The following is a 17,291-nucleotide window of genomic DNA, read 5'->3' on the forward strand; positions in this document are numbered from 1 at the left end:
GCCATCTTGCAATCAAATGTATTGGAGGATGTCTCTAAAATATGGAGCCCATTCATTCTAATATGGCAGAGAGACAAAAACATGCTTGGTCTCAGGCCCTGTCCAAAGAAGAGTCTCGACCCGAAACATCACCCATCCCTTCTCTCCAGAGATCCTGCCTGTTCCGCTGAGTTACTCCAGCATTTTGTGGCTTTCTTGAGTGTAAACCAGCATCTGCAGTTCCGACCTACACAATTCTAATACGGACACCAACTTATCTAATGATCTGTGCTTGTGCTACCTAAAACCATTCTTATTTCGGAGATTCTTTCTTTCTAATGTTGATTGAAGAATCAAAAGGGGGACTATAGGGGTTTGCAGAGAAATTATGGAGTTAGTTTAAAATTGATGGGGTTAGTTAATTTAAAAAAGCTGTTCATTGCATGAAAACATGTTTGTGGAACACAGAGACAAAGAGCAGCTTGTGAACTCAAGGTTAGAACTGATAAGAACCCAGACAGTATTGTGAACAGTAATCCCTTCATGGAGAGAAGGTACTTGATACATCATGTGGGGCAAGCCGCACAGTATAGAAGCTGGGATGTAATGTTAAAATTGTACAAGGCATTGGTGAGACCAAATCTGGAGTATGGTGTACAATTTTGGTCGCCCAATTATAGGAAGGATGTCAACAAAATAGAGAGAGTACAGAGGAGATTTACTAGAATGTTGCCTGGGTTTCAACAACTAAGTTACAGAGATAGGTTGAATAAGTTAGGTCTTTATTCTCTGGAGCGCAGAAGGTTAAGGGGGGACTTGATAGAGGTCTTTAAAATGATGAGAGGGATAGAACAGAGTTGATGTGATCAAGCTTTTCCCTTTGAGAATAGGGAAGATTCAAACAAGAGGACATGACTTCAGAATTAAGGGACAGAAGTTTAGGGGTAACATGAGGGGGAACTTCTTTACTCAGAGAGTGGTAGCGGTGTGGAATGAGCTTCCAGTGGAAGTGGTGGCGGCAGGTTCGTTGGTATCATTTAAAAATAAATTGGATAGGCATATGGATGAGAAGGGAATGGAGGGTTATGGTTATGAGTGCAGGCAGGTGGGACTAAGGGAAAAAAGTTGTTCGGCACGGACTTGTAGGGCCGAGATGGCCTGTTTCCGTGCTGTAATTGTTATATGGTTATATGGTTATATGATCAGCCCATAGAGATAAAGAAGCCTGTTCATATCTCACACAATGCTGGAGTAACTCAGCGGAACAGGCAGCATCTCTGGACAGAAGGAATGGGTGATGTTTCAGGTCAAGACCCTTCTGAGAGTCAGGGGTGAGGGAGACACAGAGATAAGGAAGAGTAAGGTGTGAAAATGAGACATCAAAGGGGTTGAAGGTCAAGGATAATGTAGAACATTGTTAGCTAGAAGAAGTTGACAACGAAGCAAACAGAGATAACATTTAATCAGGAAGACAGTCAGACTGGTCGGAAAACTAGGAAGGGGGAGGGGATGGAGAGAGAGGGAAAGCAAGGGTTACTTGATGTTAGAGATGTTAATATTCATACCACTGGGGTTTAAGCTGCTCAAGAGAAATATGAGGTGCTATTCCTACCAATTTGTGCTGGGCCTCACTCTGACAATGGAGGAGGCCCAGGACAGAAAGGTCAGTGTGGGAATGGGAGGGGGAGTTACATTGTTTAGCAACTGGGAGATCGGGTAGGTTTAGGCGGACTGAGTCAGGTGTGTGTTCAGATTGTGTTCTGTGTGGAAGTTGTTGGCTGCAAGGCCAGTGTCTTTTGCCTGTTAGTTATGTTCAGCCTTTAGACCTTTAGTTGTAATTCCATAGCTTTGTTTGTTTTGTTAGTTTTGATATGTTCAGTTTTAGTTAAGGTCTGCAGATCATTTAACGCTTTGTTCTGATGTCATATAACCATTGCACCTGAATTAAATGTCGTGCTATAATAAAAATGCTACAACTGGACTTGGCTAATCATGGGGAACTCAATGATCCTACACCCATTTCTAAATGCTTTCATTTATTTGCCTTTGTATTTGTCCCTCTTGGCACTGGGCAATCAGTGCAATCAGAAGCTGAAACCTTTTACAGAATCTGTGGCAAGCAATCTGACTGGCATCCTTTCACATTGCTAAGACTTAATGCAGAACAGTGCAGCACAGGAACGGAGCCTTCGGCCCATAATATCTGCGCCAAACGTGATGCCGTTAAACTAATCTCCTCTGACTGCACGTGATTATCCATGTGCCGATCTAAAAGCTTCATAAGGGCCTGTCCTACTATGGAGACCTTATTTGCGAGTTTAGGAGAGTTTGCGCTCGCCACAAGCTCGCAGCATGGTCGACACATGGTCGTAGGTGGTCACTGGTAAGTCTCCTTCATGGTCGAGAGGAGTTCCTGCATAGTGGTTAATACTCGAGGCCTCAGTTTGGTCGAGGAAAATGTTTCAACAAGCTGAAAAATCTTCTGCGATTAAACATTGGTCGGCATGGAGAAAATCGATACTTTTGAACTTGTAGCGCAGTTTTAGTGGGGTCATCATGTCGTTGCAGGTAGTCGAGGTAGCCGTAGGTAATCTCCTTTGCTGACCGGGCATTTTAATTGGATCATTGGGGAAAAAAACGTAAGCACGAGTTTTCAGAACCAAGGAAAACTGACCGGTAATGTTAAATGCCCGCTAAACTTCACAGCTGTGTATCTCTGGCTTATTAAAAGTTGTCTGGCTTCTTAAAAGTGTCCCCCCCACTCTTCGCCCCCCCCCTTCTTCCCCCCTTCTCCCCCACTTCTCTCCCCCCCTTCTCCCCCATCCTCTCCCCCTTCTCCCCCCCCCTTCCCCCCCTTCTCCCCTCCCCTTCTCCCCTCCCCGTTCTTTTAAAGAACTTAAGGGCCTGTCCCACTGCGGCGACCTAATTCGCGAGTTTAGAAGAGTTTGCCCTCGACTCACACTCGCAGCATGGTCGACACGAGGTCCCAGGAGGTCTTTGTAACTCCCCTTCATGCTCGAGAGTAGTCCCCACGTACTTGAGGCCTCAGCTAGGTCGCGCCGTTGTTTCAACATGCTGAAAAATACCCGCGAGTAAAAAAGGGTCGCCATGGAAAAAATCGATATTTTTTTACTCGTAGGTTTAGTCGAGGTAGGTCGTAGAAGGTCATAATGCTATCGTAGGTAATCGAAGGCAATCGAAGATAATCGAAGGTAGTCAAAGGTAAAGCTTGTTGAGAAAAAAAAGATCAGTAAACCGACTGGTAATGTTAAATGCCCGCTAAACTTTATTAAAAGTTGTCTGGCTTCTTAAAAGTGTCTCCACTCCTTCTCCCCCCCTTCTCCCCCCTCTCACCCCCTCTCTCCCCTTCTCCCCCCCTCTCTCCCCCTCCCCCCCCTTCTCTCCCCCTCTCTCCCCCCCCTCTATAAAGGACCTTACCATTACTGTTCAACCATCTTTTACCTTCCTGTTCATCGCAGGTGTGAATTTCAGACAGCGCTCCCCCGCTTTCCCTGGCCCCCGCCTTTGCGATGTGTTTGTGTGTGCGTGTGTGCGTGTGTGCGTGTGTGTGTGTGTATGTGTGTGACCGATCTTCCCATCTACGTCTTTAACCTTCCTGTTCATCGCGAGTATCACCTTGGCTTTGCACCGTGTGAATTTCAGACAGTGCTCCCCCCGCTTTCCCTGGCCCCCACCTTTGCGAGGTGTTTGTGTGTTCATCGCTGACGGCTGATCCAGCTCGAGGTTTTTCAGGCGAATGCCTCCGAGCTTGAAGGTCGAAGACAGTCGCTGAAAAGTCGCGTAAGTGGGACAGGCCCTTTAAATGCCAACATCGCATCTGCCTCCACCACCACCCCCGTCAATACTTTCTAGGTGCCCACGATTCTCTGTACTAAAATCTTGCCCCGCACGTCTCCTTTAAAATTTGCCCCTCTCAGCTTAAAGGTATGCCCTCTATTCTTTGGCAATTCCATCCTGGGTAAAAGATATCGACTGTCTACGCTCTTTGTGCCTCTCATAATTGTATTTACTTCTCTCCAGTCTCCCCTTAACATCGTAGTTCCAGAGTAAACAATCCACGTTTGTCCAACCTCTCCATGTAGCTAATGCTCTCAAATCCGGGCTGCATCTGGTAAACCTCCCCAACATCTTCATATCCTTCCTGTAATGGGGCAACCAGAATTGCACATTATACCCAATATGTGGCCTCAAAGTCCTATAAAGCTACAACATGACTTCCTATCTGTTGTACAATGCCCCGACCGATGAAGGCAATGTTTTACCAGCCCATCTACTCGTGTTGCCACTTTCAGGGAGTTATGGATCTCAAAATGTCTTTGCTCCCAACTGTATCACAGTAACAATATCCAGAGACCAAGACTCATAACTGTCTGAAGATATGAATTCAAATTCCATCTGAGCAGATAGACCTTTACAGGACAGAAAAAGGCCCTTTGGCCAACTTGTCCACAATGACCAAGTTGGCATGTTGGGACAGGCCAATTAGTCTGCATTTGGCCCATATGCCTCTGAACGCTTCCTATTCATATATCTGTCCAAATGTCTTTTAAAAGTCATAATTGTATCCACATCTATGGCTTCTTCTGGTAGCTTATTCTAGTGAGTGAAACAGTCTCTCCTGAAGTCTCTCTTAAATCACTTGTTTTTCACTTTAAATTTATGCCCTCCAGTATTTGAATACTCTATCCTAAGAAAAAGACTGTGGGCATTCACGTTATCCACGCTCCTCAGTTCCTCTATCTCCACCACGCCTGTTCACATGTTGCAACTTTCCATTCTAGGATATCTGAGATATCCTCATGGTTTTCCCCCTTCTGTCATAGTTAGACCGCATCACTGTCACCCGTGGTTCCGCTCTTGCTCCCCCTCCCCCTAGATGGAACAAGGGTAGAGTTCCCTTGGACCTCACATTGGCGAACTGGCGAACTTATACATTGCATTGAACATTACCAACAAGGCATCTGGTTCAATACATGAATCTCTTAAATATGTAGCCAAAGACGTACTTAATATCAAAACAATACAAAGTGCTAGAGTGAGGACCCTTTAGACAGAAGAAAGGTCGGAAGAAGAATCTCGACCCGAAACGTCACATATCCATATCTCCAGAGATCTTCCCGACCTGCAGAATTACTCCAGGAATTTTAATTTTGTAAACCAGCATATGCTGTTCTTTGTATCTCCACATATTTAATTGATTATTTTATATTTTTATTTGACTAAAACCTACTTGCAACGTGTTGTGATGATTGCTTGCCTGTTCTATGTCATTTCTTTTTACAGACGTGAAGAGTGCGATTTCTGACCCATTGCTTTCATTAAGTGATAATTCTTTCCATCGGTACATCAAGTTTTTGATGCCCCAAGTTTCGTAAGAAGGAAATAGCAATCATTCATCTGGAATCATTGCATCATAAAGACGCTGGGCACAGATGGAAACCATTTAGCTGTCCAATACATCACAAATCTGTTCTTTCTTTGCAAAGGCTCAAATTAATCCCACTCCCTCGCTTTCATTCCAGAGCCTTCGTTTCTTTACCTGTTTCAATTACTTCACAATTTATCCCTTAAAAGATGCAGTCTCTGCCTTAATTACTCCCTGCTTCACATTCCACCATTCCCCAGAAACTATTTCCTTACTCTCACTGATAATTTAAAAATGATGATCCCTCATTACTGTTCTCCCAACCGGAGAAATTAATCATTCTCCACTCGTTTGACTCCGCTAAATCTTATATTATTCTCTGCTCTGATACTACAATCCCAGTATTTTAAGTCTGGTCTATATAGCTTCTTATCTGCAAATAGACACAAAAAGCTGGAGTAACTCAGCGGGACAGGCAGCATCTCCAGAGAGAAGGAATGGGTGACGTTTCGGGTCGAGACCCTTCTTCAGTGAAAGTTACGGGGAAAGGGAAACGAGAGATTATAGACCATGATGTAGAGAGATAAAGAACAATGAATGAAAGATATTTGAAAAAAAGTAACGATGATAAGAGAAACAGGCCATTGTTAGCTCTTTGTTGGGTGAAAATGAGAAGCTGGTGACTTGGGTGGGGGAGGGATAGAGAGAGAGGGAATGCCGAGGTTACTTGAAGTTAGAGAAATCAATATTCATATAACTGGGATGTAGGCTGCCCAAGCAATCGTCACAACACATCATGGTTTTAAATCCCTTCTCTTACAGCTCAATCCAATTTCTAGACAATATCTGATGATCTGCATATTATTTTATTTTCATTGATATCTTATTTATGAAATCCAACAAGAGAAATGTTTTCCACCATGAGTTTCCCTGCAATCTTTTTTCCCCAATAAATTATGTATGTGCGCTTTGAGGTGTGCACATGTGTAGGATGCCAGTGTACACGCGTGTAAGATGCCAGTGTGTACATGTATAAGAAGCCAGCGCACACGTGTGTAGGATGCCTGGGCACATGTATGTAAGATGCCAACGCACACGTGTGTAAGATGCCCGAGCACATGTGTGTAAGATGCCAGCATGCACATATGTAATATGCCAGTACATACGTGTGTAAGATGCCAATGTGCATGTGTGTAAGACGCCAGCACACATGAGTGTAAGATGCCAGTGTGCACGTATGTAAGATGCCAGCACACATGTGTGTAAGATGCCGCTTTCATTCCTGAGCACTGGAATCGCTCTACCTGGCCATGATGCAAACGGCCATGAATCATGGTTTAACATGAATCATGGATTACTGGAACTAGAATGTTGAATACAAAAATCAGAATCACGATTAATCACGATTCAATAAAATAAATGTTGGGAGAAATAAATCTTTAAAAAAGAACAGAAAAATGCAACTGTGTAAATTTATTAAGCTAAGAACCTTTCATAATAGCAAGAAGCTGCTCTCAACTTGCAAAGACCAATCTATATTACTAAAACTCTGATCTTGACCGCTTTTGGCCCACGGTGCTGCGATTTCCAACAGAACGCTGCCACCTACGGCCGTCATTTTTGGCCACCTCACTCAGAGCCCCCCTCCGCCTTACGGGTGCGGAGGAATTTTCCCATCGATGACAAATCAGAGAGATATTAATCTTTTTTAAAAAATCACCATTCTCCCTGCTGCCCCTGCTGGAGGGAGGGGGAGGGACTATAAAACCAGGTAGTGGTGTGCCTCACTCATTCTCTGCAAGATGGATGAAGCCAAGGGTCACGTCTCTCTGAGCTCTGAATAACACTGAACAAATGTCTACACAACTGTGAGTCCCCTTAATGTGGTTTGAAAATGAAAATATGGTTTGTTTGAAGTAAAAATACACTGCCTGCAAATGGTTGTTTGGGTGCTTTGGCTTGAAGTTGAAAGGCACTACTTACTGCAAATGGTGGCTTGGTGCTTTGGCTTGAAGTTGAAAGGCACTACTTACTGCAAATGGTGGCTTGGGAGCTTTGGCTTGAAATTGAAAGGCACTACTTACTGCAAATGGTGGCATGAAGTTGAAAGGCACTACTTACTGCAAGTGGTGGCTTGGGTGCTTGGCTTGAAGTTGAAAGGCACTACTTACTGCAAATGGTGGCTTGGGAGCTTTGGCTTGAAGTTGAAAGGCACTACTTACTGCAAATGGTAGCTTGGGTGCTTTGGCATGAAGTTGAAAGGCACTACAATGCAAATTGTGGCTTGGGTGCTTTGGCTTGAAGTTGAAAGTCACTACTTACTGCAAATGGTGGCTTGGGTGGTTTGGCTTGAAGTTGAAAGACACTACTTACTGCAAATGGTGGCTTGGGTACTTTAGTTTGAAGTTGAAAGACACTACTTACTGCAAATGGTGGCTTGGATGCTTTGGCTTGAGGTTGAAAGGCACTACTTACTGCAAATGGTGGCGGGTGCTTTGGCTTGAAGTTGAAAGTCACTACTTACTGCAAATGGTGGCTTGGGTGCTTGGCTTGAAGTTAAAAGGCATTACTGCAAATGCACTTACTTCCTGTTTGCACTCTATATTGATTTTAGATAAAACGCTACCACTTACGGCTGTGATTTTTGGCCATCTTACTCAGTCCCCCTCCGCTGAGCAGGTGCAGAGAATTCTTCCCATCAATGAAAAATAAAAGTGTTATTAGTGTTTAAACATTTTTGAGAATCTCTCTCCTGTCAATCACGCCATGAAAGCCACACTGTTTCCGGTGGAAGGAGGAGGGGTTATAAAACCCGGAAGTGTGGGTGTGGCTCAGTCTCTGCATGACGGGGGAGGGAGAGATCACGACTCTGTCTGAGCTGTGAATCAACTGAACACACTGAATGTCTACTGAACTGTGAGTTTAGTGTTTTGTGTGTTTTTTTGGTGGTTTCACCCTACATGAAATGATATGAAACTGCATTTGAATTTGGTGGCCTTGCACCCTGCTTGAAATGGAATGAAACTGCACTTGAATTTGGTGGCCTTGCACCCTGCTTGAAGTGGAATGAAACTGCACTTGAATTTGGTGGCCTTGCACCCTGCTTGAAGTGGTATGAAACTGCACTGAATTTGGTGGCCTTGCACCCTGCTGAAAGTGGTATGAAACTGCACTTGAATTTGGTGGCCTTGGATCCAGCTTGAAGTGGTCGGAAACCGCACTTGAATTCGGTGGCCTTGCACCCTGCTCATAGTGGTAAGAAACTGCACTTGAATTTGGTGGCCTTGCACCCTGCTTGAAATGGTAGGAACATGGATTTGAATTTGCTGGCCTTGCACCCTGCTTGAAAAGAAATTTCAAGGAATAGTCATGAGTCAACTGCCAGCCCACCAGCCGTGAGTGAGCTGCCAGCAGATCTTGAGGGACTGAGCTGCCACCCCAAGAACCCATTCCAGCACTCCAGAAAGCCCCCCCACTGGCCACCAATATTGGAATTGGTGGAGAGGTGGAATATTGCGTTGGGGGACCAGCCCTCCCGTGTGAACATGGAACCCAATGGGTCCCACTTAGTCTAGTCTTCTCTTGTGGGCTTGGGGTGTGAGCCACTGTGAAAAGTTGTGATTTTTATGGTATGGTAAGGCACTTTCTTTGTCACATGTACCTAGGTACAGTGAAATTATTTTTTGTATACGTTTAGTACAAGTATCACTCTACATGCATCCTCTGAAGATCTTTCATTGGTTCGGCAACTTGAGCGCCCTGGAGAGGAAAAGACTACAAAAGTAGTAAACACTGCCCAGTCCATCATCGGCTCTGACCTCCCTTCCATCGAGGGGATCTATCGCAGTCGCTGCCTCAAAAAGGCTGGCAGCATCATCAAGGACCCACATCATCCTGGCCACACACTCATCTCCCCGCTACCTTCAGGTAGAAGGTACAAGAGCCTGAAGACTGCAACGACCAGGTTCAGGAATAGATACTTCCCCAGAGCCATCAGGTTATTAAACTTGGCTCAGACAAAACTCTGAATATTAATAACCCATTATCTGTTATTTGCACTTTATCAGTTTATTTATTCATGTGTGTATATATTTGTACAATTGGATATTAACACACTGATCTGTTCTGTATTCATGCCTACTATGTTCTGTTGTGCTGAAGCAAAGCAAGAATTTCATTGTCCTATCAGGGACACATGACAATAAACTCTCTTGAATCTTGAATCTTGAATAAGCATACATTTTTGAAATTTTATAAATACATGAGGCCCCCCATTATTAATTAATACTGACTCTCCTTCAAAAATTAGCAACAAGTTTCTTGATACAACACAGAAATGCAATAATTCAAGCTTCTAACTCATTAACTTATTGCAACTCCCTCTGGTCATTTATTTCCCAGAAGTTACCTCTATGCGTTTCCTTGTGTGAATCATCTTGACTCCGTTGGCCTTTTCTAATCACAGTAATCAATGATTCAACACAAAGTTAGGGAGCATGTTGGAATGCATGACTATGTAAATAAAAGTCAAACAGAAACTTTTCAGAATCTATGAGTTTTAAGTGTCTTCCAGATTGGGCTATTTGCCAGGAGCCATGAGTCCATGGTTAATGGGCAGTGCCCAGTCTAGCTGGAAGTTCAAAATCAACTGTTCAAATGATTGGTGTTTTATTCTCTCTGGACTGCCAGGCAAAATGTCTTTGTCGGAAATGGTCTGTTTCTCCCTCCACAGATGTTGCCTGTCCTGCTAAATATTTCCGCCACTTTACTTCAGTTTTACAGCAGCTGAATGAAATCTCTTCCCTTCAGATGTGTTGTTCTTGTTGGAGAATTTTAATCCATTTCTCTCGGGTGTCTCAATACTATCATTCTATTTATTTTATTTTATGCAAGTCATCTAGCAATTAATTATTGTCGAGGGGGTTCCTCAATAAGGATTCTTCAGTCGTAAATACTGATGTACAGGATAACCGTTTGGGTAGTTTTGGAAGTGGCCTTAAAGGGAGAGCACGGTGTGACTTGAACACGGTGTGCGTATGAGAACATGCATGGCAAGATTTGCAAGTTTGCTGATAATACAAAGGTGGGTGGTTTTGCAGATAGTGAAGATGGATATGAATATTTGCAGCAGAATCTTGCTCGATTGGCCAGGTGGGCTGAGGAATGGTTGACGGAATTTAATACAGAGAAGTATGAGGTGTTGCATTTTGGGACATCGAACAAGGGCAGGACCTACACAGGAAATGGCAGGGCTCTGGGTAGTGTTGAAGAGCAGAGGGATCTAGGAATATTGGAGTACTTAAAAGTGTAGTCGCAGGTAGGTAAGGTGGTTAAAAGGTCTTTTGGCACATTGACCTTCATCAATCAGAGTATTGAGTATAGAAATTGGGATGTCATGTTGCAGTTGTTTAAGACGTTGGTGAGACCGCATTTAGAATATTGGGTTCAGTTCTGGCAACCATGTTAGAGGAAAGATGTTATCAAACTGGAAAGGGTACAGAGAAGATTTACGAGGATGTTGCCAGGACTAGAGGGTCTGAGCCATAGGGAGAGGTTGAATAGGCTGGGTCTCTATTCCTTGGAACACAGGCGGATGAGGGTTGATCTTATAGAGGTGTATAAAATCATGAGTGGAATAGACCAGGTAGATGCACACAATCTCTTGCCCAGAGTAGGGGAATCAAGGACCAGAGGACATAGGTTCAAGGTGAAGGGGGAAAGATTTAATAGGCATCTGAGGGGTAACTTTTTCACACAAAGGGTGGTGGGTGTATGGGTCAAGCTGCCAGAGGAGGTAGTTGAGGCTGGGACTATCCCAACGTTTAAGAAACAGTTAGACAGGCACATGGATTGGACAGGTTTGGAGGGCTATGGGCCAAATGCGGGCAGGTGGGACTAGTGTAGCTGGGACATGTTGGCCGGGGTGTGGGCGAGTTGGGCCGAAGAGCCTGTTTCCACACTGTATCACTCTATGACCAATAAATTTGTCCGATAAAATGAGGCTAGGTAAAATTCAATATTTATTGTTTATCTTTGTTCAGATTCATGGAAAATACTGGATTGGAAGGAGTAATAAAAACAGTGGAGGTAATGATGGGTGGATACAAAATATAGGCGGAAACAAAACTATTGATGAAATAAAAAAAACCTAGATCATAATATTCCTCTTGTTCCCTAAATAACATGATAAACGAGATAATAAGAACTATTACTATATTGAGCAATTATGTTACTAACTCAATTTTAGCTATTTGCTTTGACGAATGTCATCGGATCAGAAGATGTAGAAACCTTGTGGATAGAGTTGGGAAACAGCAAGGGTAAAAAGACCCTGATGGGAGTTATTTACAGGCCTCCGAACAGTAGGCGGGAGTAGGGTACAAACTACACCAGGAGATACAATCCGGCATGTAAAAAAGGCAATGTTACTTGCGGTGATCATGGGGGATTCCAATAAGCAAGTAGACTGGGAAAATCAGGTTGGTTCTGGACTCCAAGAGAGGGAATTTGTAGTGTGTGTACAAGATGGTTTTTTAGAGCAACTTGTAGTTGAGCCTACCAGAGAAAAGGCAATCCTGGATTTGGTATTGTGTGTAATGAACCGGATTCGATCAGGGAGCTGAAGGTAAAGGAACCACTGAGAGGTAGTGACCACAATATGATAAAATTCAACCTGCAATTTGAGAGGAAGAAGATGAAATTGGATGTGTCCATATTCCAGTTGAGTAAAGGTGACTGCAGGGGCATGAGAGGGAAGCTGCCTAAAGTTGATGGAAAGGGACCTTAGCAGGAATGATGGGCTAATTCTGCTGCTAGAACGTATGAATGTGGAAAGCAGCCAGAGAGCCATCATGATAGTTGACATCAAATTAGTTGACTGTGGGATCAGGCCCAGAAAGCAATGCATTTTTAAGCTGGAATGTCTAAATGTAATTAAATTGGCCCACACAACTTGTGAGTATACGCACAATAGCCTGGAAATATCCTCCCTTGCCTCCCTACTAACTGCATTCTTAAGTTGTACGGCTCCTCAAATGAGAACTTTCAGAGAGACTTCTGACTGTAAGTCCCACAGAAATGCTTTGCCAGTCAGTTGAAACCCATGACTGCCAAACCTGAGTTGAAATGTGACGCAAAAAGCTGGAGTAACTCAGCGGGTCAGGCAGCAACTCTGGAGAAAAGGGTTCCTTCCCTCCAGAGATGCTGCCTGACCCACTGAGTTACTCCAGCTTTTAGTGTCTATCTTCAGTGTAAACCTGTAAATCTGCAGTTCCTTCCCACACATACTTAGAATGATTATGCCATTCAGGAGCGAAAACAGACAATGTGTCTGACATTCAAAGAGTATTATATATAAGCTAAATAACTCCATTTAAAGATAAGTAAATGAATACAAATAAAAAAAAATGTAAAAGAACTGGAAATTGCTTGAGAATAATTGATTGGACTTAGGTTAACTCAATTAAATCAAACATTATTAATCAGGGCGGCCTGGTGGCGTAGCGGTAGAGTTGCTGCCTAACAGCGTTTGCAGCACCGGAGACCCGGGTTCCATCCCGACTACGGAGTCTGTGCGTTCTCCCCGTGTTGGGTTTGCTCCGAGATCTTCGGTTACCTCCCACACTCCAAAGACGTACAGGTATGTTGGCTGTGCATGAAGGAACTGCAGAAGCTAGAGACACAAAATGCTGGAGTAGCTCAGCGGGACAGGCAGCTTCTCTATCGAGAAGGAGAGTAGCTTCTCCAGTGAGCCTGCCTGCCCCGCTGAGTTACTCCAGCATTTTGTGTTAATCTCGGGTATGTAGGTTCATTGACTTGGTGTGTGTGTAGATTGTCCTTAGTGTGTGTAGGATAGTGTTGATGTGATCACTGGTTAGTGCGGACTCGGTGGGTCGAAGGGCCTGTTTCTGCACTGTAACTCTAAACTAAACTAAACTAATAGCGGAAATTTCCTGCAAACCTTTTCAGCTGCTGTTTTTCATTGAAATTAATGGAGCCTCTAGGAAAAACTACAGAATGTTTGCACTTAATTCTATGGGGAACAGTTGTAAGACTAGTTGTATTTCAGCAGCGAGGAGGATGGGACTTTTGTGATTGTGCACCTGTATGCAGGGATCGCAAACATCCTCCCAGTGAATGCTGAAGTTTCAGACTGCACTGTCAGCTGCTTTGCATAAAGGTCCCACCATTAAGTTGCAAAGATTGCAACGGTGCTGTCTAAACCTGCAAACTCTAACTACTGCACAGCACTTCAGGCATATGGTAACAGCACCACTTGTAATCCTCCCCCCCCCAAGGTCAAAGACTATCCTGATTTAATAATGCAATTACTATTCCTTCATCACCGCTGGGCCCAAATTCTTGGAGGTTCTTTTGTTATAACATCGTTCAAGGTTCCACCAGTCACCCACCCTTCAAATGGGCACGAAATACATCCTAGATGCACCCAGACATCTCAGTGGAGGGAGATCGCTGAATATCACTTGCCATTTGCTGTTACAAGGAGATGAAGTTTACCTGCAGTGGGCAGGCCTCCTGGAGATGGTCAGGTGTGCATTCTATCTGTCATTCTGATCACATTCACAATGGATATCTCCATAAGTACTGGCTGCAGGGTGGGAAAATGGACCCCACTCGGTTACGGTAACAAAAATTTAGATATTAAGCTCACAGAGAGTTAATTAGTTGGAAACGCTAGAGTTTGGGATTGGCATTGTTACGGGCTTGTTTGCTACTTGTAGGTTGAAGAAGTTCAAACATATACATCAGGGCTCAGAGTGGCACAGCTGGTAGGGCTGCTGCCTCACAGCGCCACACACCCCATTTTGATCCTGACCAGAGGTACAGTCTGTGTGGCGTTTGCACGTTCTCCCTCTGACTGTGTGGGTTTCCTCCGGGTGCTCTGGTTTCCTACCACATCCAAAAAGTATGCGGATTTGTCGGGTAATCAACTTGTCTAAATTGCCCCTAGAATGTAGGGAGTGGATGTGATCGTGGGACAGCATTGAACTAATATGATTAGTGGTATGATCACGCATCCTAAAGGACTCATCTCATCTCGTACATCACTTGTCTGCCTTTCTGCCCTCAGGAAAGCGTTACAGGTTCATCAAATCACACACCACAAGATTAACAAACAGTTTCTATCCCAAGGCCATCACCACTCTGAACTCTGCACTGAATACACACCCCCCATAGCAAATATTTTGTACTATTTATTTATTTAGCGAATGCAAAGTCCTTTAGCCAAGCAGTTGCCTCTTGATCTGCTGTATGAAGGGTGACAAGTCCTCCTTTGAGTCTTTGTTGAGGGCATGCCTGTTCAACCTGAGCTTGCGTCTACAGAAGGTTCCAAGGCTGTGGAAAACATCTTGCCTGGTACCTGTCCCAAAGAAGACCCATCCCACTCTCCACAATGACTACAGACCAGTAGCGCTCACTTCACATATAATGAAGACATTTGAGAGACTTGTCCTTTCCTACATCAGGACTAGTGTGTCAAATCAAATGGATCCTTTACAGTTTGCATATCAGCCTAACATCAGTGTCGATGATGCCCTCATTTACATGCTGCAGAGGGTGTACACACATTTGGACACTACTGATGCATCTGTAAGGATTACATTTTTTGACTTCTCAAGCGCCTTCAACACAATTCAGCCCCGACTGCTAGGGGAGAAGATGGAGAAGATGAAAGTGGATCCATCACTGGTACTGTGGTGTTTGGATTACCTTTCCCTCAGACCACAGTACGTGCGCCTACAGAACAGTGTCTCGGGCACCATCTTGAGCTGCACAGGGGCTCCACAAGGAACTGTGCTGGCTCCGTTCCTGTTTACCATCTACACCGCGGATCTCCAATATAACACCAACAGCTGCTTTTTGCAGAAGTTTTCGGATGACACAGCTGTTGTCGGCCTCATTAAAGGGGGCAATGAGGAGGAGTATAGAGACATAATAAGTAACTTTGTGGAGTGGAGTGCACACAATAACCTCCATCTTAACACCAAAAAAACCAAGGAGATAGTTGTGGACTTCAGGAGGGGGAGGAGGAGGACTCAAGCAACACCAATCACCATTAAGGGCACTGAGGTGGAGGTGGTCGCTAACCACAGGTACCTTGGGGTGCAGCTTGACAGTGAGCTGGACTGGAAGTGTCATATGGAGGCGGTGTACAGGAAGGGACAAAGCCGACTGTATTTTTTAAGGAGGCTGAGGTCATTTAACATCTGCCAACCCCTGCTGTGCAGTGTCTACCATTCAGTGGTGGCCAGTGCTCTGTTTTTTGCTGTGGCCTGTTGGGGAGATGGCGCCCGCATAGCGGACAAAAACAGACTGGACAAGCTGATCAGGAAGGCCGGCTCAGTGGTCGGGGCTGAGCAATGAACGGTCCAGCAGGTGGCAGAGGCCAGAACTCTGAACAAACTGGGTTCAATAATGACCAACCCCACTCACCCACTCCATGCCCTGAAGGTGATCAAGAGCAGCATCTTCAGTCAGAGACTGATTGCACCAATGTGCAAAACTGAGAGACATAGGAAGTCCTGTTTACCAGCTGCTATAAGGTTATATAATGCGCATAAATAACTGCACTTTTTTAAATTAATTGTATTTTAACTTGTATTTTAACTTGTATTTTAACTTGTTAAGTATGGAAGCTATTTGAGGAAATGTGTGGTGTTATGTCTGTCTTGAAGCTGTCGTGGCACTGTAATTTCCTGTAAAGGATTATTAAAGGTATAATCAATCAATAATCAATGCTTCAATGATGTGTTGCATTGTTTGCTGCTCTCCACAAGCACACCGTGGGGTTGGACTGCTGCCCCATTTGTGAAGGCTGGCCAAGCAGGGGCCATGTCCAGTCCTGAATCTATTCAGCGTCGTCCACTGCTTCCTTGGGAGATTGGTGCCAGGGACCGGTAGGGTGGGGTCTGACACCAGATGTTTATTTGGGACGTCCTTGGACTCCCATTCCTTTTTCCAAGCTGATTGGATGGTGAAATCAGCTGGTGGTGGGTTCTTCCAAATTGGTCGTGTAGATGGAAGTCGAGCAGTGGGTGGGTTGAAGATGTCCATGTGAATTGGCAGGTGAGGGGAGTTTTTGGTCTTTTGGAGCATCCTTTGAGTGAGGACTACTCGCCGGATGTGTGGAGGGGCTATGTTGGATAGGACAGGGAGCCAGGGGAGTGGTGTTGAGCGGATTGTTCCTGTGATGATCCTCATTGTTGAGTTCAATTGGGTGTCCACATGGTGTGTGTGGGATGACCTGGACCAAACAGGGGCACAATATTCGGCTGAAGAAAATGCAAGGGCTAGTGCTGAACTGCGCAGTGTGGGGGCTGCTGCTCCCCACTTTGAGCCAGCAAGCTTACTGAGGAGATTGTTTCTGGACTTCACCTTAGCTGCTGTTCTTTTGAGATGTTCCTTGAAGGATAGGGTCCTCTCAAGGGTCACTCCGAGGTAGGTTGGAGTGGGGGCATACTTCAGTTTGGTCCTGCTCAGATAGATGTTTGGTTCTGCTATAACACGATACTGTGAAATATTGCACATTCTGACGACGGCGTTTTTCTTGCTGTTTTTGCTGTTTTCATTGTCGTAATTGTTTTATCTGATACATTGGAGCTCCGTTTGGGCAGTGCGTCTGAAATTTTGTTGTATGTATTTACAATGACAATAAATGTATCATTATGATTATTTAAATAAAGTGTGGGCTTAGTATGCCAAAGCACCTGTTTGCATGCTGTATCTTTAAACTGTAGTAAATATCAGGTGAAGTGGACCAGATTCAATAACTACTGAATGGTCTATATTTATATTTGGTTCACTTTAGCAGACATTCTCTGAGCAGCACCTAGAAATCAGCCCCATGGCACTAGTTTCAACAACATTATCACGTGAAAATGATATACAAAGTGATTATGCAGTT

General features: G+C 44.3%; 1 protein-coding gene and 1 long non-coding RNA gene across 3 annotated transcripts in view; one reads left to right on the plus strand and one right to left on the minus strand.

The window, feature by feature from the left end:
* Positions 1-17,291, minus strand: part of met (MET proto-oncogene, receptor tyrosine kinase) — a 185,057-nt gene that overhangs the window by 69,307 nt on the left and 98,459 nt on the right. The gene's annotated exons all lie outside the window — the stretch shown is intronic.
* LOC116984175 lies at positions 1,389-10,568 on the plus strand. The gene is made up of 3 exons (XR_004414902.1): positions 1,389-1,511; positions 6,088-6,148; positions 10,557-10,568. It is a non-coding gene; the product is annotated as an uncharacterized LOC116984175 (long non-coding RNA).

The sequence above is a fragment of the Amblyraja radiata genome, chromosome 19, assembly GCF_010909765.2.
Source record: "Amblyraja radiata isolate CabotCenter1 chromosome 19, sAmbRad1.1.pri, whole genome shotgun sequence".
Taxonomy (NCBI): Eukaryota; Metazoa; Chordata; class Chondrichthyes; order Rajiformes; family Rajidae; genus Amblyraja; species Amblyraja radiata.